This window comes from Orcinus orca, chromosome 10 (genome assembly GCF_937001465.1).
Source record: "Orcinus orca chromosome 10, mOrcOrc1.1, whole genome shotgun sequence".
NCBI classification, from domain to species: Eukaryota; Metazoa; Chordata; class Mammalia; order Artiodactyla; family Delphinidae; genus Orcinus; species Orcinus orca.
The window spans coordinates 78328445-78351852 of record NC_064568.1 but is presented as its reverse complement, the minus strand read 5'-3'; positions in this window follow the sequence as shown (position 1 = coordinate 78351852).

Below are 23408 nucleotides of genomic sequence, written 5' to 3'. Positions count from 1 at the left end.
TCTACACAGATGTGTATACTTCTAGACATTAAACAAAATTTAAATATGTACATTACTCCTATAGATTGCATTGTTTGTTTAGAAATTAAATCATTGGATAGGTGATTTTTTTAAATTAAAAGCATATCTGGAAAATTTTTACAAGTTAGTATGTATAGATTTATCTCAGTTTTATCTGTTTCATAATATATGATAGGGCAAACATTATGCAAACCTTATTTTATCAACATTTATTTTATGAACATTTATTAGGTTTTAAATATTTTTATATTAAAAATAAAGATGCAGGGGCTTCCCTGGTGGCGCAGTGGTTGAGAATCTGCCTGCTAATGCAGGGGACATGGGTTTGAGCCCTGGTCTGGGAAGATCCCACATGCCGCGGAGCAACTGGGCCTGTGAGCCACAATTACTGAGCCTGCGCATCTGGAGCCTGTGCTCCACAGAGAACAAGAGAGGCAGCGATAGTGAGAGACCCGCGCACGGCGATGAAGAGTGGCCCCCGCTTGCCACAACTAGAGAAAGCCCTCGCACAGAAACGAGGACCCAACACAGCCATAAATAAATTAATTAATTTTTAAAAAATTTTAAAAAAAAGATGCAATGAACGTTCTCCTTTTTGGTCACATATATAACATATTTTTAAGCTGATCTACCAAAGCGAAATTACCAAATCAATGCATCTGTGCTCTTTATAATTTAGTAGATGTTGGTAAATTGCAAACCAAAAATATTGTACCACGGTGAAATTCCACTAATAGTAAATAGTAATTTCCACATATTTTTCTATCACTGGACATTATCAACCTTTTCAACATTACTAATTAAAAGAAAAAAATATATCTGTGTTTCAAAATGCATTTCTGAGATTGATTTCAGAAGATTTTAATATATATTTAAACTTTTTTTTCTTCCTTGAATTGTCTGTATCTTTTGCTTATCTTTTTATTGGTATGCTTGTCAGAGTTTTTATCTAAGCTCACAGTTGTCTCTGTGCATAGTTCTCTTTCCAATAGCACCAGTTTTGTCCATAAAATGATAACCTCATGTTCTCATGACAGTTTCCCCATAGAGTGTACCAACTAATTTTGAGTCATTTTTTAAAAAAAGTATGGCCATTAAAAGTACAGAATTCTTTTTTTTTTTTTTTGCGGTACGCGGGCCTCTCTCTGTTGTGGCCTCTCCCATTGCGGAGCACAGGCTCCGGATGCGCAGGCTCAGCGGCCATGGCTCACAGGCCCAGCCGCTCCGCGGCATGTGGGATCTTCCCGGACCGGGGCACGAACGCGTGTCCCCTGCATTGGCAGGCAGACTCTCAACCACTGCGCCACCAGGGAAGCCCCAGAATTCTATCTTTGATACGCTGTTTTTAATGTAAGAAAGAAGTGTACATATGAAAATACATATAAAATGCACGTTTGTACAAAAGAAATACAGGAAGAATATACATGAAACTAAAGAAATTGGTTACCTACAAGGGTGGGTAGGTAAAGAATAGAAGGAAGGTAGGAGGGGAATGGGTGGCAGGAATGAGGATGGAGTGGCACTTTTTAAAAATTTTAATTTTTATTTTATATTGGAGTAGAGTTGATTTATGGAGTGGTACTTTTTGAGTATATCTTTTAAAATAGCTCTGAGTCTTACAACTATAGTAATATTCCACTATTACTATATGTACTCCTCACAGATCCAAAAAATAAACAAATAATAAATCCAACTAGGATGCAGACACCACCTAAATGGAATACAAGCACTAACAAATGAAACGAATTGTATTAAATATGAAGAGCATAACCATGCTGAGAGTACCAGGGAAAAAAGAATTAAGCCAAATAATTTGAGAAAATAATACCCTGTCTGGATACTGTAAAGCTAAAGACAAAAATAACTGTAAATAAATACTATGTTCTCTTTAGTAAATATTTCTCATAAGGGTATGTGTTAGTAATTTTTAAACTATTTTATGTGTGGGCAAGAATTGAACAAATACATAAAGTGTAGTATAGATTATACGAGTCAGTGTTCCACGATGGTGAGGAAGAGGCAATACTGAAAGGGAGAGGCCAAAATGAGCACTGCAGTGTTAGACTGGAATTAGTGGACGGGTGTATGTGTGTGGGTTAGTATTTTTCCTAGCAGTGCCTGTTAAGAGACCTAGAAGCCATGGCAAACCAGAGAGCTAGTATCCAGCTCCTGGTTTCTAAACACTGTTCTCCAATAAAAGGAACCAGAGCTCCCTGGAGAAGAGGTTAATTCTAAGGCCAGGATAGGGAAAATACAAGACAAGTTTGAAACACCTTGTGATGTCACAACGTTTTGAAAAAATGCGGCTTGTTGAAAGAACACAGAAGTTAACCTGAATGATTTGAGCAACAAAATAAATTATGGGGCTTCCCTCGTGGCGCAGTGGTTGAGAGTCCACTTGCCGATGCAGGGAACACGGGTTCGTGCCCCGGTCCGGGAAGATCCCACATGCCACGGAGCGGCTGGGCCCGTGAGCCATGGCTGCTAAGCCTGCGCGTCCGGAGCCTGTGCTCCACAATGGGAGGGACCACAGCAGTGAGAGGCCCGCGTACCGCAAAAAAAAAAAAAAAATTATATTATTGGATTATAAACCATAGAATAAAATAGCCATAAGTCAATTCTGATACAAATAATCAAGTAAGTGAATGAGAGGAAATAACTCTTCTTTATGGGAGAATTTCAATTAATAAATGTAGAAAGAATGAAGGAAATAGAAAATCACCACTTGGCAAACACTATAGGGACAAGAAAACATCAAATAAATGCAAATCGAGGGGCATTTGATAAAAACAACTGATCAACACTCTTTAAAAGTTTCAAGGGAAGGAAAGATTAAGAAACTTTTACCCATAGCGGGAGATTAAAGAGAAATAAATAAATGCAATGTAGGATTCTGAATAGTATACTAGAATAGAAAAAGGATATTAGAGGAAAAACTGTTGAAATTAAATAAGGTCTTTAGTTCAGGGGTCAGCAGCCTTGCTGCCTGTTTTATATATAACGTTTTATTGGAATACAGTCACTTTCATTCATTTGCATATTGTCTGTGGCTGCTTTCAGGCCTCAATGACTGGTTTGAGTAGTTGCAATAGAAATTGTATAGCCTGTAAAGCCATTAATATTTATTATCTTGCTCATTATGGAGAAAGTTTGCTGACCCCTCGTTTAGTTATTACTGTTGTACCAATGTTCATTTCTTGGTTTCGATCATTGTGCTGTGGTAAAGTAAGATATTAGCATTAGGGAAAGCTGGATGAGGGATATTTCAAAATTCTCTGCATTATTTTTAAATTTTTCTGTAATTCTAAAATTAGTTTACAATCAAAAGTTTGAAAGAAAGAGGGAAAGGACGTGAGAAAGAGGTGCTAGAATTATAGAAATCTCACTTTTTAATTAGTATAGATCTAATTCATTTTTAAAGGGCTGAATGATATTCCATGATGTGGTTCTATCATAATTTGATCAACTGTTTTATTATTGATGGGCATTTATTGTTTCACTTTAGCCACTGCTAATAATGCTGTAATGAACAAAAACAAAGGTATGACTATTATGTGTAAACCATTCTAGCTAAAGACTAAGTGATGACTATCTGTAACAAAGAATAATGAGTTATTTTGCAAGATGTTTTTCTAACACTTCATTTACAAAATCTAATTGTTTTTTAATTTAAGCTTTTCACACAATTTATCAGACATGCTCCTCGATAAGAATCTCTCAATCTGTGCACTATTGCCATTTTAGGCAGAATAATTCCTTATTGCGAACTGTTCTGTTTAGTAGCATTCCTGACCTTCACTCACTAGATGCCGGCAGCACAGCCGGAATGTCTCTGCACCTTGCCAAATATTCTTTGGGAAGTAAAATTGTTCTCACGGAACAACCACTGCCTACGTGAAAGTTTTAGTTTATTTTCATTTACAGTATCGTTTTGAGAAAAATAGGTTGAATTCAACCTTATTCATTAATCAACATACAGTTTTAATCAGTGGTGCCAAATAATCAAAGCACAACTTAACACAACAATTAACTGTTTCATTTAATATTTAAGCATGAGAAGAAAAATGATACATACATTTTCAAATTTCATTTTTATTGTGCTTGGTTATTTAAGCATTAGTACAACCTTTGTGATACTTATAAGTAAATATGACTACTTAGGATCGTGCTATACCTAAAACGTCTTTTCGATTTATCCTAAATTACAGAATTACTGTTTACAGCCGCATAAGGGTATCTGAAATGTCAGTACACTTGAAAAAAGAGTTAACAATAATGCAAATGTAAATTACTTGTGAATTCGAAGGACCTTGTATTATAAGTATTGCACAGAGAGAATAAAACAAGGCTTCATGAGGAACATTTATATTTCTGGCTCTGCCCCGCACTACCTATGTGAAGTTGGGTAAGTTATACAACTCCTGTGAGCCACAAGTACATTGTCTGTCAAAGAGGCAATACAGACCTCCATGTCTGACTCATAAAGGCCTTAATTCGTATGAGATTAGATCACTCCCTAACACCATACACAAAAATAAGCTCAAAATGGATTAAAGACCTAAATGTAAGGCCAGAAACCATCAAACTCTTAGAGGAAAACATAGGCAGAACACTCTATGACATAAATCACAGCAAGATCCTTTTTGACCCACCTCCTAGAGAAAGGGAAATAAAAACAAAAATAAATAAATGGGACCTAATGAAACTTCAAAGCTTTTGCACAGCAAAGGAAACCATAAACAAGACCAAAAGACAACCCTCAGAATGGGAGAAAATATTTGCAAATGAAGCAACTGACAAAGGATTAATCTCCAAAATTTATAAGCAGCTCATGCAGCTCAATAACAAAAAAACAAACAACCCAATCCAAAAATGGGCAGAAGACCTAAATAGACATTTCTCCAAAGAAGATATACAGACTGCCAACAAACACATGAAAGAATGCTCAACATCATTAATCATTAGAGAAATGCAAATCAAAACTACAATGAGATATCATCTCACACCAGTCAGAATGGCCATCATCAAAAAATCTAGAAACAATAAATGCTGGAGAGGGTGTGGAGAAAAGGGAACACTCTTGCACTGCTGGTGGGAATGTTAATCGTTGGTACAGCCACTATGGAGAACAGTATGGAGGTTCCTTAAAAAACTACAAATAGAACTACCATATGACCCAGCAATCCCACTACTGGGCATATACCCTGAGAAAACCATAATTCAAAAAGAGTCATGTACCACAATGTTCATTGCAGCTCTATTTACAATAGCCCGGAGATGGAAACAACCTAAGTGTCCATCATCGGATGAATTGGTAAAGAAGATGTGGCACATATATACAATGGAATATTACTCAGCCATAAAAAGAAACGAAATTGAGCTATTTGTAATGAGGTGGATAGACCTAGAGTCTGTCATATAGAGTGAAGTCAGAAAGAGAAAGACAAATACCATATGCTAACACATATATATGGAATTTAAGAAAAAAAAATGTCATGAAGAACCTAGGGGTAAGACAGGAATAAAGACACAGACCTACTAGAGAACGGACTTGAGGATGCGGAGGGGGAAGGGTAAGCTGTGACAAAGCGAGAGAGAGGCATGGACATATATACACTACCAAACGTAAGGTAGATAGCTAGTGGGAAGCAGCCGCATAGCACAGGGAGATCAGCTTGGTGCTTTGTGACCGCCTGGAGGGGTGCGATAGGGAGGGTGGGAGGGAGGGAGACGCAAGAGGGAAGAGATATGGGAACATATGTATATGTATAACTGATTCACTTTGTTATAAAGCAGAAACTAACACACCATTGTAAAGCAATTATACTCCAATAAAGATGAAAAAAAAATCTAAAAAAATAAAGGCCTTAATTCTATACATCCTGCTTCTAGAAAAATGTCTGACATGTGGCTGGGCTTCAGCAAATATTTGCTGAAATAATGAATGAATAAATGAGTAGGGCATTTGCAGAAATTATATGAGACACAGTACTTGAAATCACTTTGAAAAAAAACGAATACTTCTGCTGTGATATGCACATTACATGAACAAATTACCATATTTAAAATACTTGTGAGACAGCGGGTTTTGCCCACTTTTCCCTTAATAATTAGGAAAATCAGAAGAATTCACTGCGGAGAAGAGGGATACAAAAGCACAAAACTCCCAGTCTTCTCCTCCAGATTCAGATAGAGCAGTACATTTACCTTTTGTATACTAGGTTTCACCTAGATTTCAAAAAGAGGAGAGAGAGTCAGTTGTTAAACATAAACAGATTCCTAATGAGGACAAGAATAAAAAATCAAAAACCACAACGACTCCCAAGAAGTAAACACATTGTGATAAGAAATACATAGGGTTGTGATTTAGGCAGATCAGACTAGAAACCAGTCATCAGAGCAGAGACTGATGTCTGATATTCCTGAAGTAATCCAAAGGAAGGGGTTCATCCAAGTACTGATGTCAGAATCAGGTCACACAAAAGGGATGATGTTCAAAGTTAGCATCAGCTGTGCAAACCAATTAGTGCCCAGGCTGTCCTCGACAGCAAAATGCAGGATGGCTTTGTAAGACCTGGGCGAACAGGAACCAGGCAGTGTGCAGACAACGAATGAGCAGGGCAAATGAAGCAGAGAAACAGACATAAGTCACCGGTAACAAGCAAGAACGTTGCCTTGGGCTCTGGACTTTGGTGTCTGTCTTGGGAGGAATCAGTTCTAGCCTGGCGACTCTTGGAGGAGACAAGAATTGGGAAGAACTGTTTGGGGTTGTGTGGAGGTGGGCGGAAGCAGGCAGGGTTTGACATCAAACAGATCATAAAATATTGACAAGAAAAGACCAATTTGTGGCTCTCACAGAGGTGAATGTTTCTAAACTTTTCTTACTTATATTGATCCAGGTCTGAACAGCTGCACAACTCAAAAGCAGATATCCTTAGGCTAATGCCAGAGAATTCTTTGAGCTCATGTATGTGCAGATGGGTCTCTGAAAACTGCTGAGTATTTATTCATGTCATGCTAATAACCCTCTAAGGTAGATTGTAATAATATTAATTATATAGTATCTATATAATGTTACCTATATAATATTATATATTATCTATATACTATATGTATATATTTAAGTTTGGAAAACGAGGCACAGAAATGTTAAATAAAGTCACGAAATTCACGCAGCTGGAAAGCAGTAGAGCTGGTATTCAAGCAGAGAATTCAGGCAGGAGAACAGCGAGCGCAAAAGCAGGTGTAACAAGCTTGGAGTCTCAGGAAACAGGAGGAAGGTCACTGTGGTGGGAGCCAAGCGCAGGCAGGCAGAGTACTAGGTGCCCAGACAGTACTCGTTTTTTAAAAAACTTCACGTACCTTCATATTTACTCCTTTTTGCTTTTAGACCCCTACATTTGAAGAAGTTAAACTGATCAGCAACAGATTTGGACATTTTAAAATGAGCACCTAGGAAGGCACAGTACATAACCCAAGGGTTTTTCGAACAAGAGTGTGTCCTCTGCCATATTAACACACACTTACGCTGCTTTACCTTGCATCCCTCCCAAACTACTGTCTTTATAGATAAGTCCTAAGGAACTTCACTCTTGTTTTCACTTCTAGAGGATTTTCATTGAATGTTTATAACTGAAATTTTGCTCATCTCCTTCAGTTCACTTATCTCAATCTTGACATTATTTGACTTTCCTTTTAGGTTGTTTCAACAGCCCCTTTCCTGTGATGTCCTTATTTTTCTATTACAGAATAGGAGATAACTGTTTTTTTTTTTTTTTAACAATCCTTCAATCTCTTCTATCTAATCATCATATAATGTCTTTCTTTTTCCTTCTGATGAAATACTCCTTCAGTTTTAGTTACTGTAGACTCATATATTTCCTTACCACTTCCCTTAAGGCAGGGATCAAGAGAAGCTGGCTTCTGACTCAGCCTCGTGTTAGTAAGCCCATCTGCCTCAGTCCTTTCCTTCTGAGTTCATCCTGTATCTTTTTGCCAGAATCATCTTTCTTAGCAGTCAGTTACTCCAACACTATATATATTTACATCAACACACTGAACATAGATGTCTAAATTAATATCCTTTGACCCTGAACTGTTATATACTAGTACTACTATAGATTCTTATGGCTTAAATCGTGTTCCGTGGTTCATCATTATCTATTGTGATAATGAGATTTCTCACGCATAAAAGTGGAAGTAAATAGAATGTTTACATTAGACATGTTTATTTTAAGGATTGAGATGATTTGCTTGAAAATACTTCATTAATAATACATCAGCAAAAAACACTGTTATTATTTAGGGTTTTTAAAAAGTTAATCCTTTAAGATAGATATTACTGCTTAATTAATACCTTAGGTATCCACTCTTCCCCCTCCCCAGCTAACTGCACAATTCATCCCATGTGTCAGAGCCTATCTCTCTCTAGAGTCTGAAAATCCCTGGTCCATTCTTTCCCAGCTTCCCTTGCAGCCTGGGCATGCGCATGTGATACAGTGTTGGCCAACTGGAACTGATAAGAAAATCTGTAAAAGGAAGGGATGTCTGAAAAGCTTTTCTTTCTCAACAAAAAAGAAATGAGCAAAGATAATATGACCCCCTTTTTTTTCTGTCTTAAGATGATGTGTGAGGGTGTGGTACCCAGAACTGTGGTACTCATCTTGCAAATGCGAGTGAAGATGGTAAACTGGAACAAAGAATGAAACTTGGTCTCTGAGGATATTTATTAGCTACTATCAACCCTCCTACTGCCCTGCATCGAGACTTCTTTTAACATAGGAAAATGTATGTCTGTGCAGTTTTTAACACTTACTTAAACATTCTGTTACCTAAATATTCAGTTGAAAACTTCCTATCTGGTATATATTTTTACTGCATTCTTAATAATGCCTACCACTGTTTTATGAATTTAATAAATTATAGTTGCTTTAGTAATTATATTATTCTTTAAGATGTTTCTTTGTGAAATAATGGAACATCTGGTATTCTCCTTGAACAGGCCAAAAAGAAGAGTCGCATAAAGTGAAAAAGCATTAACAAATTAACATAACCATGCACATTAGCTGAACTCCACAGGGTTAAGGCTTGAATAAACAAGACTTAAAATGACAGCATTAATGCTATAGGCAATGAAGAACTTCAGTAAAACCTAAAATTATGAAGAAGTACCATGCTTCCCAACTGTGATACGAAACAAAACAAAGTAAAATTCCATAGCTTTATGCTTAGTATCTCCTCATTGTCTTCTTATTAATACTGTTTGAATTTTTTTCTACTTATTTTCCCTCCTGCTGGAGTTTCACTATATTATAAATTAAATTCAGAAACAATCATCTGGAACATTTTAGAAATACTAAAACACATTAGTGAATAACCCATAATGATGCTAAAGAACAGCCCTTAGAAAATGTAGGGCCTGTTATTATAAACTTGGGTCATCAAAAGAAAACTACTCTATCAGCCTCTGAAAATGTTTAACAGTCCATGACCCTAGCAGAAATGGCATCAAATATATTTCACCAGGTAGGAAATCATTGCTTTTCAAATTTTAAAGGCCTGCTTTTTAGCTCTCAGCAAAGTATGAAATTGTTGTTGTTGTTGACTATTTGATAAAAGACCTTCTCATACGTGATTGCACTAAATTTGGTTAAGTTGCTGGCAGAAAAGCTGATTCTGTGGCTAAAATAATTTTGCAACCACAAAACTGCTTAGGAGCATAGAAGTTGTCTTACATTATCTGACCAAACTGAAGTTCCAATTTGGAAACACAGCTGGAAACCTTTGAAAGCAACTTCCAGATGTCACGACAGAGCTTCTTCCAGACTTTTAACAGTTCCAGTCAAAATGATGTGAGAGAGAAACACGCATCCTGTGTGCTCTGACTTATGGTACACAGGAAGGCTGTTAAGAGAGTCAATTATGAATTCTCATCACAAGGAGACAGATTTCCCCTTTATCCTTTTCCTCTTTCTTTTCTTTTTATTGTATCTATACGAGAAGATGGATGTTAGCTGAACTTATTGGGTTAATCATTTCACAGTATATGTAAATCAGACTATCATACTGTAAGCCTTAAAGTTACACAGTGATATATGTCAATTGTTTCTCAATAAAACTGGTGAAAACCATTCAATAAACCTCAAATTAAAAAAAAAATGACTGCATGCAAAAAACTGGCCAAACTTGAAAAAAAGACAACTGGGAAACAAGACACTATGCCTGTGGGAAATTGTTTATTTCTTATCTCACAGCTGTTTTGGTAGTCTCATAACCCAGACAGAGACTTATAATTATTTATTTGTATTTTGTGATCGTTCTGGGTTTTACAGATTCTCTTGAATCTCATTAGTGCAGTGGTTCTCTTACTCTAAGTATAAATGTAATTTGAAAAACTCCTTAGCATGCAGAGGTCTAAGACTCAACTTCAGAGATCTGACTAAGTATGAGTCAAAGTGGAGAAAGGCATCTTCAAGTTTTCCCCATCCTCTCCTGAGACCTCTGCCTCAGACAGAGACCCAGGAATAAAGGCTCCAGGGCTGTGCTATTTGTGGAGAACGTGAAGGGCCAGAGGGGCCTGAATCTCTCACTGTGATGCCCTTCAGAGACTGTAGTGCACTGGCTTTGCTCCAAGTCTGGGGTGGGAGGCCGCCAGGGAAAGCCTTTGTCATTGCCTGTGGTCAGGCCTGAAAAATCACACATGGGTTTTCAGTCAGGAGGTGGACTCCTCGACTATGCCAAGAATGTCAAGAAAGAGTAGAGGGACGGGAAGTAATGAATTAAGGGAGAAAAGTATAATCACTTCTGAAGTGCTAGCAAAGCACTTAAGTCACACCTCCTTCATATTTTTATGGACATTGCCAGCTCCCTAAGGAAAGCAAGTTAGTTAAATACTGCTTCCTCTTTAAAATTTTATTTTTGTTCTTGAACTGTTATTAACTCTATTCTAAAAAAGATAACATCTACAAGATATAGATGCCAATTCTATTAATAAAGAGAGGTAAGTAATTAGGCAGAAAGAAAACCGAATGATCAAATTATCATTTTCTTTGGGTGAAAGGATAAGACACTAGTAATTTCCAGCATAGTAACTGATCCAAGGAAAACTATTGCTAGCCTTTTATTCTAATGCATTCCCAAGGAAGACGCAAGGGGCGAGACCCTCTCATTGGCTCTCCATTTATCTATGTATAATTTTCTTAAAGAAAGATACAAAATAACATGGTTCTGACAGCAAAAATTTCATTTCCCTCCTTTTTTAAAAAAAATCAAGTGCTCTTTGCAATAACTCTGAGTGGAAAAATGACAACTCGATATTGGGTTTCCAGCACAATTATGTCTTGTGAAGTCTACAAAAATGTGTAGTTAAAAAAATGCATGATTAAATAAGTTATTTTATTTGTGAGTTCCTTTTTATTGAATATCATAATGAAATTTAATTTCCTAGTAAATAAATCTGTTTATCTTCTCCCCTAGGTAAGGAAAGTATTTCAATACAATAACCTGAAGTTTCCTGATGAATGTAGTTTGTTTTGAGTCCTCTGCTATTTGGACCTAAGAAGTCTTTGCCCAATGCTGGTCCCATAAAAAGCCAGACTATAGGGATTGAAAATAGGCCTCTTCAGAGAAAACTCACCATGAGTGATGAATATTTCCATCAGGGTCAGGCAGGCTTCGCTTCAGAGCTGGGGTGTTGGAATGAATGTGTGACAGAGGTTGGTGAGATCACTGTTCACACTTCCTGTGCCTGTGCACTCCTGAAAGAAGATGAACATGGTAAAAATGAGAGGACTCTGTCTGAAACACCACACAGGAAGAGCTAGACACACAAAAATGAGTCTATTCATAACTGGCCAAGGAGGGAAATACCAGAGATGTGGAAACAGCCTGGTGGAATTAACAGGATCCTGTCGGTGGTTTGGAAATCCACGGACCATGGTAGGATGACAAGAAGTATAGCCGATGGCTAAGACCAACAGAGCAAGAGTAGGCACAGACAGACAGCAGACATGTAGACTAGCATTGATTCTGAGAGATGCCCACAGTGAAGGCTCTAAAGAAAAATTACCATTGGTTAGGGACTATAAACAGTGTAGCATCTGTGGGCTGCAGGTGAATGAAACAATTCATTTTTTTTTCTTTTTTTGTTAACCTTGGTACAAAATTATACATGACAAAAAGTGTTCCAACTAGGGCTTAAAGATCTGAGTTTCCCCAACAGTAACAAAGGAAAACATGCTTCTGGCTGGGGCTGATTCCAAGCACACAGCCATTCCTGTACATGCATTACTTGTAAGCCTCTCTGGGTCCTTGACAGTATTTAGAAAAGAAATCCCAGAAAGGGCAGGTTTTATAATTAATCTAATGGTGAGGGCACATATTCACCAGCTGATGAAGGGGTTTGGGATATAATCACTCAAGGGTCTCGAGACATCCTCTTTGGTTGCCCTTCACCCAAGTCCAGGGATTTCAGTCCCTAGTTGGTAAGATACTACACCTCAGTTGTAAGACCTCTGAAAGATGAAAATATTAAGTGTATCAAGTGATTTGAATTTTATTATTGCCAACTGCAGTAGGGGGAAATGCAAAAGCTTGGCAGTCAGGTAACCTAAATTTTATGCCTGAATCTGAATTTTAGTTTCTCTGGTTTCAATTTATTAATTTTTAAAATTAGAAGCTTGGACACCATATTTTCTGAGTTTTTTCCCATTAATAATAAGTAACAAACTTCAGGCAGCAGCTTATCTAATATTCCGTATGATTCAAATCTTGAGAAGTATCTTTGCTAGAGATGCTGATTCGGCAAAGCAGAAAAAATACATCTAGTCAACTGTGCAAGATGTGATTTTTGCATAAGTCCTAATCAGCAGGTCCTGTGGAAATCCTACTGCTTTGATGGACGTTTTCTTCTTTTAGACTAAAAATGTATAATTTTCCAACTGAAAAAGACAGATGCCTTCTAGCGCAGCTGGCTCCTGTATTGTAGATCCATTTATTAAATTAGATTTAGATGCTACCCTGGCCCAGGTGGTATGTGCGCAGAGTTATCAGAAAATTTCTGCACTTGTTGGATCTTATCACTGATATTTTTTTTCTCTTCTCCACAGACCAATTTTTTCCATGAATCAATTGTCAAATAAGTTTTTTAACAAGAGTGCAGTGAAAAGTTATAAAACCACATTTTAATGGAAAGTAGTTTATTTGTACAGATTAAATATTAAAGCAGCTTACTCTTAGGATCACATAGTTTTAGTCCCTCAAAATACGTTCTTACAAAATATTTTCCTACAAAATTTTTGTATTTAGCCAAAGACTCTGTGACATTATATACTGTTCTTTATTCAATGTAGCACAGAAGACTGTGTGTAGAAAATGCTAAAATCAAGTAAAAACTAAAATAATATTTACTAACTCTTCATAGTTACTCTTGGTATGCTCCTTTTTAGAAAAAAAACTGAATATATGAAAAAGTGTTTACTCATTTTAGAATGTAGGAATACATATTTTACCCTCATAACCTTCAGTAAATCACTTTATTACTCATTGTGTCCATTTCGCAGACACAAATGAGAAACTTACTGACTTGTAGAATCCTACATGGTGCCAAACTCCTAATTAAACAATCAATTGCCCTTAAGGACTGATTTCATATCTAGAAGCAGCTATTATGCAGAAAGAGAATAAAATGATTCTCTTTATTTGTGTGGATCAGTGTTTATCAAAATATACTTCTTCAAGCACCAGTGTTGTCAAATATTCTATGGGAAAAAGGGTTCTGTTATTAAATACTTTTGGGAAACATTGTTGAATTTATTCCTCTCTAAGTAGGAGATAATACCACTGTTAGCACTGTAAGGGTTCTGGTAAGTCCTGCAGTTAAAACTCCATTTATCTTTCTTTAACCCAGTTTTTCCCAAATGTATCTGACCTTAAAAACCTTTCTCCTCAAATAATACATATTAAAAATATGTTTAAAAAAAACTATTCAAAAAACCCAACAGAATAATCTTTGTAAAATTGTGTCCTAGATAATACTTGTATAGAAGTTCTTTGGGTTTTACACAGCTGACTATTATCAAACATCTGTATTGTCCTAGAACTCCTATAATGCAGTTGGTTGTATCAGCGGTACTTCTTAGCTTTGGCTATATGTTCAGTGATAGGAGGTTTCACAGTATTTTATGTGCCCTTGATCCCTGTTTTTAGCCCTAAAATCACTTCAAGGGACATTTTTTCTTACAGAAAAACAAACATCCTGGAAATGCATGGTTAGTGAATCTTGAGTCATTCTAGACTACACCACAGTTTTATTTCCAAGGCCTGAATAGCAGATTCAGTAGCAGATAGGCCTGAATATCACACAATACTTTATTCTATTTGTCTTAACTTTAATTATGTCTTACACCAGGAGGTTTGTGCAGAGAATAATACTCTTCACACTATTGTATTTGGTTATAAGGTACACTCTATGACATGACTTCAGTCCAGAAAAATGTCCACTTGTTTTCATAACCCCCCCAAACATTATAACATCCAGAAGAGAATAGACCAACGGTAAATTCACCAAGTCTAATATTTTCCCTCAATTCCCTGTTTATTGAACTCTGACCTCGAGATAATAAAGAATATTTTTTTAGGTTTAGTTTGATGATTCAAATTCATGTATCTATCATTACTTAAAGTCATGAAAGAAACTCTTTAAATGTTACACTACTTAAATCAACATTGAAAGACCATTCTAATGCATTTTATTTCTCCAGGATTGTTAAGTGTCTATTTTATTTCTCAAAGAACAGGGACCATGTCAACTTTTGAATCTTATAAACTATTAATTAAGTTTCCTTTTGATGTATTGACAGCATTGGCCAGTGTGTTGTGCCTTCACTGTTAGAGGATTTATGTTTTTAGTCTTTATGAGGTGATAATAATTCATCCTTGAAAAACTGTTATACTGTCTCGAAGGAACTTTCACATTGGTTTTGTGGTATCACCTTTAAATTTAGTTCCTAATTTTGAACTTAACTAAATACGATAATGTTACCTGAGAGATGGCTGTATATTAAATCATCTTGTTCTGGATTATTACCACCATCAACTCAAAAAAGAAAGATAGTGATAGGTAAGGCTTTGTCTATAAAATAATAGGAAAAAAAGCATTTATTTGTTAACCAAAATGTACCTCACACAAGTTGTGGTCAGCTGCAAAAACTGTATGTTTCCTGATGTTTTTGTAATGTCATGTAATGTCCTTGGGTGACTGTGCTGTGTTTAATAAGGAAAGCTGGTGTGTGTGCTGGAGACTTGGGTAAGCTTTATTAGGGATGCAGCAGATGATCGCTGGGCATCCTGCCTTCATAGCATCAGGTGAAAAGGCTTATTAACCGGGTCCTGATATGCTCTGGCTGGCATGTGATGCAGTAATTGTAATAAATAGCCACGTTTGGAAAAGTGGTATATAAAAATAAATTACAGGTAAAAATTAGGTATAATCTGTTGGTCAAACCATAGGAAAACCCTGAATGGGTGTCTGAGGGCCAGGAAATTGCAATTTGAAAAATTGCTAAGAGAGTTTTGAATTAAACAGCGTATTGCTGACATATTTCCAAAAATAACAAGTGTTTTGCTGAGTACAACACATTTTAGAATGAAATGGAGTAGTAAATAAAATTATTCAGTTAAACTAACATAGGAACAAAAGCAATATAATCACTGGAATGTGAATGAAAGATGTAAGTCTCAGGTTGCAACAAGAGGCTCTTGTCTTTCTGTTTTCTGCTTACGAAGCAGATGTGTGGTCTTAAAGGAATAAACTACATTGACTCTCAGACTGTCTAAAATATTTTTTCTATCTACAGGCTTACACCATCTGAGAAACTTTAAAATGAGTATCAGTGAATGTATGAATAAATGATTATTTAATCCACCTGAAAACAACCAAGAATGGATTATAAATTATTTGAGTCAGTAATTCTGATAATTCTAAATAAGGTCCAAGGGTGTTCCATGCAGGCTTATGTTGGTAAGATTGTTGCTTTTCCATTCCTTTTCCACATTCACACTTGCTCCCGCTTTCTAATATATTCTTTTCCATGATGAGGTTGTCTTCATTTCCATAAAAGGGAGGTAAAAGTCATTTGATTCACGAATTCACTGATTCAGTTGTTCATTCAACAAACACTTTGTGGTTCCTACCAGCTGAAATGTATCAGGGCCTGTTCTCACCATGTGAAGTCAGCGTCCGCCTGGACCCTTCCTGCTTTGCTAATGGAGCCCACCCGTGCATCCACTGTGTGTGCCAGCTCTTCCTGCCAATGGGATATGGTCACTTGAGGATTTTGTTTCTTCAGGCAAATAATGGGAAAAGCATAAAGACATAACTCCAGACCTTACTGAACTTTCAGTCTAATATAGAAAATGGTTATAGTAAAAAATACAGGATGCTGTTATTTCAGGGGTGTTACCAGAAAGTGCCTGAAGGAGTGAACTATGTTCAAGTCTGAAAGATGGATGAAAAGCATTAACTTGTTGGGGGAGGCAGTGTCGGGGGGTGGGATTTGGGGAGAGTATTCTAAGAAAAGGGGATACGTTAAAATAGGAATTAATAGTTATGTATATTGCTATTTCTTACCTTTTAAAATTATTATTACCATTATTTTTTATTTTAAAATCATTACATATCAATATATAAGTAAATTATCATTGTAAAAGTTTCAAGAAAAATAAGTACTAGGATAGAAATATGGAAAATGTTCACTTACTTTACTCCCCAGTTTATAGATAAGACTTAAAAGTTTGGTATGTGTCATTTCATTTCTCTAGTTAATGTTCTATGTAAGCACATTCAAATACATATAAATACACACATATATGTATTTTAAATAAATGGGCTCATGTTATACACTTAGTCTGGTGATTTTTTTACCTAACTGTGTATCTTGGAGCATTTTCCAAGAAAGTACATATAAGCCTTTAATACCTGCATAATTTTCCATAGTATAGCTTTATTATTCTTCCACTAACGCTTTCAGAGATGGTTATTTATATCAATTTCAAATTTTTCTATTATGAACAAAGTTGCAATGAACGTCCTTAAAAATAAACCTTTGCATTCTAATACGAGTATTTCTTTAAGGTGGAATTAGAAGCACTGTATCAAATACATGTACATTTTATTTTGATATGTACTGCCCATCAAATTCCCCTCGAGCAAATGTTTTACAAATGTGTCATATTCCCAGCAGTTATACTACTGGCTAGTTTCTCACACCCTTACTGGCAGTAGACATTTTCCGATTTTACATTGTTGACAGATGATTCTATAAATCTTGAGATATCTTCTTCCATTAGATAAATATAAGGGCTCAAATTCAAAGATCTTTCAGAATCAAGCAAATAAATGTATTTTTGAATCAGACTAAAAAAAAGAATAGAGTGGCATGGAGCTTGGCAAATTGGAAAGGACATGCCTTGCTACATTAGATATTGAAATTTATAATTTTTTGAAAATACTCCGTTTACCAAATAAAGGAAAATTGTGTCTTGAGGACCATCTGTTAAAGATCTTGCTCTAAGGAAGAAACCACCAGGGAGAAGACAGTCAGGTGCAGGCTTCACAATTCCCCCAGTAGCAGAGTCTGTCTCTTGCATGTATTGTCAAGGTCGGCCCTTGTCAGCTCATAGACTCAGAGAACCACATGTGAGGATCCTATTTTAAGGACTAAGGTGTAAGAGAATCACTCTGTTTCCTTAGCATGGGGTGAGTTATTTCACACTCTGTGGAAAAGTCATTTATCACAGTCAGAGTCAGAATGATAAAAGGTAAAGCATTTGTAAGAAATTTGACTTTTTTTTTTTTTTTTGCTGTTTTCACGTAAAATATGTGGTTTATTGCAGCATCCCAGCTTTTAAAAAGTACTTTACCTCTCCAGCGAAACCATGAATTTTAGGCTTTCACTCTATCTCCTACTACCTATCTGTTCCTTTCATATGAAATATTGCTAAAACTTGTATAACTGAAATGTTTTATCTAAAAAACATTTTTTTTTTTGTAGACATTTAACTTTATATATTTTTCAGTGGCAAGTCTTTGTTATATTAATTGGATTGTCATTAAACTGAATGATAAAGCAGGGTGTTTTATTATTTAAAAAGAAAATCTCTCTCTCTAAATATACATATAAACACATTTTTTAGAGTGGCAAAATTCCCCCTTTGTTCTTACAATATCCAGCAAGGCTATAAGTAGTGACATATCTGTTGGCCATGAGCTTAAAGATTATTTCTAATTTTCTTTAAAGGTATTTCTGGCTTACACTGGAAGGCCAACTGTAATATTCATGAAGTACTGGGTTCATGAGGCTTTGAAAACTGTCATAGTTTTAGTGGGCAAAGTAGAACAGTTACTTTTCCAAATCTAGCTTAGCTGTGTTTTAAAATATCTCCTTTGACTTCTCACTGTTTTAGTTTTCCCTGGGCCTGCAAACATGTGAATGTGAAAAAAACTTCTCACGGAATGGATTTTATGACTGTAGCCAAAGGCAGCCTCTGACCGAGTGGTAAGGTAAGCCAACCTGGATGAAGACAGCTGTCTGGAAAATCTGTATGAATGCCAGAATCAGAAGTACCTAATTTGCATCCCAAATGTGACACTTTCATGATATGAATTCACTGGGTAATTACCATAACATGCAAAAACTTTTGTTCCCTAATAGGTTGTACTGGAAAAAACTACATTTCTCCTCCTGTGTGTCTCCCTTACTTTCACACAGAACTCTCCACTTTTGACACTTCTGGTTACCAGATTTGTGGGAGTTTTTCCCCACACCAAGCGATTCTCTGACACCAGCTGGGTGTTTTACAATTTAACTCAGTTCTCACCCTATCTACCTGGAGGTAGCATCAGATCCCAAGGGTTAAGGGCTCAGTCCCATGAGACTGCCTCCACTTCAGATGCCAGTCGTAAGTAGTAGGTCCCCAGTTTACCCACAACTTCCATCTGGCTTGCCTACAAATCAGAGGTTCCTATGACCTCTCCCCCCTTGGATTTAATTATTTGCTTGAGTGGCTTGCAGAACTCAAAAAAACACTTATGTTTATCAGTTTCTTAAAGGATCTGATAAACGAATCAGGTTAATACCCAGATGAAGAGGTAGATACACAGGGCAAGGTCTGGGCAAACCCCTAGTCCAAGAGCCTCCATCCTCGTAGAGTTGGGGTATGTCACCCTCCCCGTCCATGGAGGTGTTCTCCAGTCTAGAAGGGCTCTGTATCCCCTACTATTGGGATTTTATGGGGGCTTTCTCATGTAGGCATGATCAATTATTAACTGCATTTACAGCCTTCTCACCTCTCTGGAGGATGGGAGGGTAGGGCTGCAAGTCCCCAGCTTCTAATCATGGCTTTGTCTTCCTGGTGACCAGCCCGCAGCCAGGAGCCCAGCCAGAGTCACCTCATTAGAACAAAAGACACTCCTACTGCTCTTATGACTCAGAAAATTACAAGGCTTTTAGCACCTCTGTGCTAGGGAAGGGGTCAAAGACTAAATATTGGAATAAGAGATACTCTTACCACTTAGGAAATTACCAGGGTTTTAGGAGCTCTGTGCCAGGTATTGGGGAAGAGACCAATAGATATTTTCTATTATCTCACATAGGTAAAGGGGTGCCACTAACACCTACCCCATAGGTTTTGTGTGTTGCCGAGGTGAGGGACATAAAATATAGAGCACTATGCCAGCTCTAGTCTCCCAGTGAATGTCATCCACTGAGAGAGTCATGTGTTAATTGTTTCCTTCATTCTACTGTCCTCACAGACCACTAGGGTTGGTTCAGTTGTTCTGACCCATTAGGCAGGTGCCTCTTTTCTCCCTGGACTTCTGATGATGCACGATGACTGGCTCAAAGAGATGGCCTGTCCCAGTATAGAAAACCTGTATCTATCAAAAGGGCAGAAGAGCTGCCACACCCCAACCCTGAGCTTTCACTATGAGGAAGAGTGTCTTTGGCACCTTTGTGCTGAGGTTCCTTACCTCACACCCCTTATCCAGCAGATGCTCTCTTCCTCCACCTCAGAACCTGGGGCTCTAGATGAAATACCTTCATTTCCTATTACTTCATGTTTTTCAGTAAATTAGAAGAGTATTTTCAACCTTGCGCTCTCCTTCCTCTGCAAACCTCACTCCACATCTCTGAGCCCAGTTCCTGTCATTCTGCATCTTTCATTTTTCACAAATTCATCTTCAGTCTCCTCCCCCGATTCATCATCTCACCATCTTGCTCCTCTTAACTGCACCTTCTAGATTGGTTTATTTCAGTTCTTTCCACCCAACAGTGAATGCTTACGTTACTCTCCCTGCTCAGGAAACTTACTGCCTCTCATCCTCTGCCTGGACCTAGAAATCTTTTTTCCTTTAATCCCTTTCCTGTTTTTCATGACTATTCTTTTTAAAGGGTATCATTTTGGTTCAGGTTTTGATTTGCATGTGTGTGTATGCACGTGTGTGTGTGTGTGTGTGTTTGTGTGTGTCAGAGAGAGAGAGAGAAAGAAAGAGATTTTTTTACCCAACCCTTAAATTAATTCATTTGAAACACCAGTTCTGATAAATATTCTGTGTTTCAGGAGGCTATAGTGATGGTTTTGTAATAAATCAGTTGAAAAAATCCCTGTTAATCTATGTATATAGTAGTATGTTTCAAATCTTTTATACAGTATGACTATAATTTGATGCATTAAAGCTTGTGCTTAAATAAAAAGTAGGATGTCTGCCTCTATAATATTCAAAGCAAGATCCCCATAGACTGAATGTCTGTCAAATATATGAGGCTCATTATTTTATTAATTAGCTTGTGAATACAGTGTCAACATAATTTGATATTACATGAATGATGACACTCTTCCCATATGTATTGATACTTTGGTTGACTTTGGATAACCCTATATGTTACCCAGAATTTCTGTAAGGCTCTTGTGATAATTCAAAGGTAGGCATCCCTTTCTCTAAATGTTTAGTTATTGTAAAATAACATTATCTTTGAGCATCAGTATGGTACATAATTGTGATATTGTGATTTATAATAAGAAATACATATGTGGTCTTTATCCGCAGTTCCTGGCTCACAGATCCCAAAATCATTGGAATTTCCTGAGGGATAAGAGCATTGGAAGCTTTTTTTTTTTTTTTTTTTGTCATAATACTTGGTCTCTTGTCCTCAGTTCCTGAAATCAATTCAGAGCCTTAAAGGTGAAATGGGTGTCTTGTTATTCATAACAAGCACCTTTCTACTGTAACTGGGTTTACAATGAAGTGACCTTTGGAAAGCACCTACTGATGAGGGCTGGTTGCCAGGGGAAACAAGCATGAATAGAGGGTTGGAACCCTCATTCCCACCCCCTGATTTCTGGAGAGGGGAGAGGGGCTTGAGGTTGATTCAGTCACCAGTGGCTAAAGATTTAATCAACCATGCCTATGTAATAAAGCCCCTATAAAAATCCAAAAAGAGAGGGGGTGAACACACAGAGACCTGGGGAGAGCTGTACACTTAGAGGGCATGGAAACTCTTTGACCCTTTCCACATACCTGGTCCTATGCATGTCTTCCATCTGGCTGTTTCTGAATTATATCATTTTATAATAAACTGGTAATCTAGTAAGTAAAATGTTGAACCCAAGGAGGGGGGTCACTGGAACCTCTGATCTATAGTTGATGGATCAGAAGCACAGGTGATAACCCAGAGCAGTCTTGCGGAACTGAGCCCTTAACCTGTGAGATCTGATGCTATCTCCAGGTAGATAGTGTCAGAATTGAGTTGAACTGTAGGACTCCCTACTGGTATCTGGAGAATTGCTTGGTGGTGTGGGGAAATAGCCCCCATCCCCAGTGGAATTGGGTGCAGAACTCTTAAGTTTACTATGTAAAAAGCACAATATTCTTAATAACTTAGGAGACATTGCCTTTATAATTAAACCTTGTCGATCTCCGTCTGGCTGATAAATAGACCATGTCAAGACCATCTGGCTATCAATCCACCTGGCTCCCCACCTTTTAGCTGTCATTGCCTACAACCAACTCTTCTAGGATTTCTAAGAAGCATTTGCATTGCTAATGACAAGAAGGATTAAAAAAGCAGCTGAAATCTAAATATGTGCTCAGGTGTGTATTGAGATGGGGCGAAAATTTAACTGAAGTTGCTATTCATTGAAAAGTATGTAAAGAAAGTCAGCTATGACCAAAGAAAGTACCTTTTCATCTCTTTGTCTCTGTAGTAAATATGTTCAGATATCTATCAGGAGGTACCTACTCATTGTATGTTAGAAAACTCAATATTAGTCATCATCCAATAATGGATTCTATACCATTATATGATTCCAAATCCAGAAACCACAGGGAAACAGCAATTCAGGGGCTGGGCTGGCATTTCCATTACAGGAATAGTTTTGTTTTGTTTTTCCACTACCATGGATTTAGGACCTAAAATAAACCAACCAGAAGCTTGACTCTACACCATTATGAAAAAAAGAATATGCCAGATAAATTTAAAAAGTTGAGATGATAGATATATAAGATTATTTGTTCTCCACTGAATACATATTCTTGTTTCTTGATTAAACACATATATAATACTAAAGTTTTAAAGTTGTGTTGAAAAGAAATTTTTCTAAAATAATTTACTAATGCACCTTAATCTCTGAATCTCAAGCTAATATTCAGAAGCAATAATAATCAATAAATCCACAATGATTCATTCAGAATATAACACAAGTGGGGCCACATATTGACTAAATATTAGACTCCCTGGAGAGCTTTTAAAAAATATCTATTAATGAACTCTGCCACAAACCAATTAAAAAAAAATTGTAGTTTAGATGCACACATTAGTGGTTGCTGCTGTTTCTGTTTTTTTTTTTTTTTTTTTTGCGCTACGCAGGCCTCTCCCTGTTGTGGCCTCTCCCGTTGCAGAGCGCAGGCTCAGCAGCCATGGCTCACGGGCCCAGCTGCTCCGCGGCATGTGGGATCTTCCCGGACTGGGGCACGAACCCATGTCCCCTGCATCGGCAGGCGGACTCTCAACCACTGCGCCACCAGGGAAGCCCTGTTTCTGTTTTTTAAACTCCCCAGATGGTTTAATGTGCAAGGAAGTTTGAAAAACGCTAATGTATACTGTTCAGCGTTAGTAATTTCCCACTGAACTATAGTTTACAGTGATTTTTGGTATGGCATGTGATAACTGTATTGATTTGGAATTGCTCCAAGTTTCATGCAACAGAAGTGAAGCAAATATCCTCGGCTAACAAGAACTCCAAAGGTCAAGGACTAAATTAGCCACTGCCCAAGCTAATCAAATGCCATAGTTTCCTTTAACTTTTTTTTTTTTTTTCCCAAACAATAGACT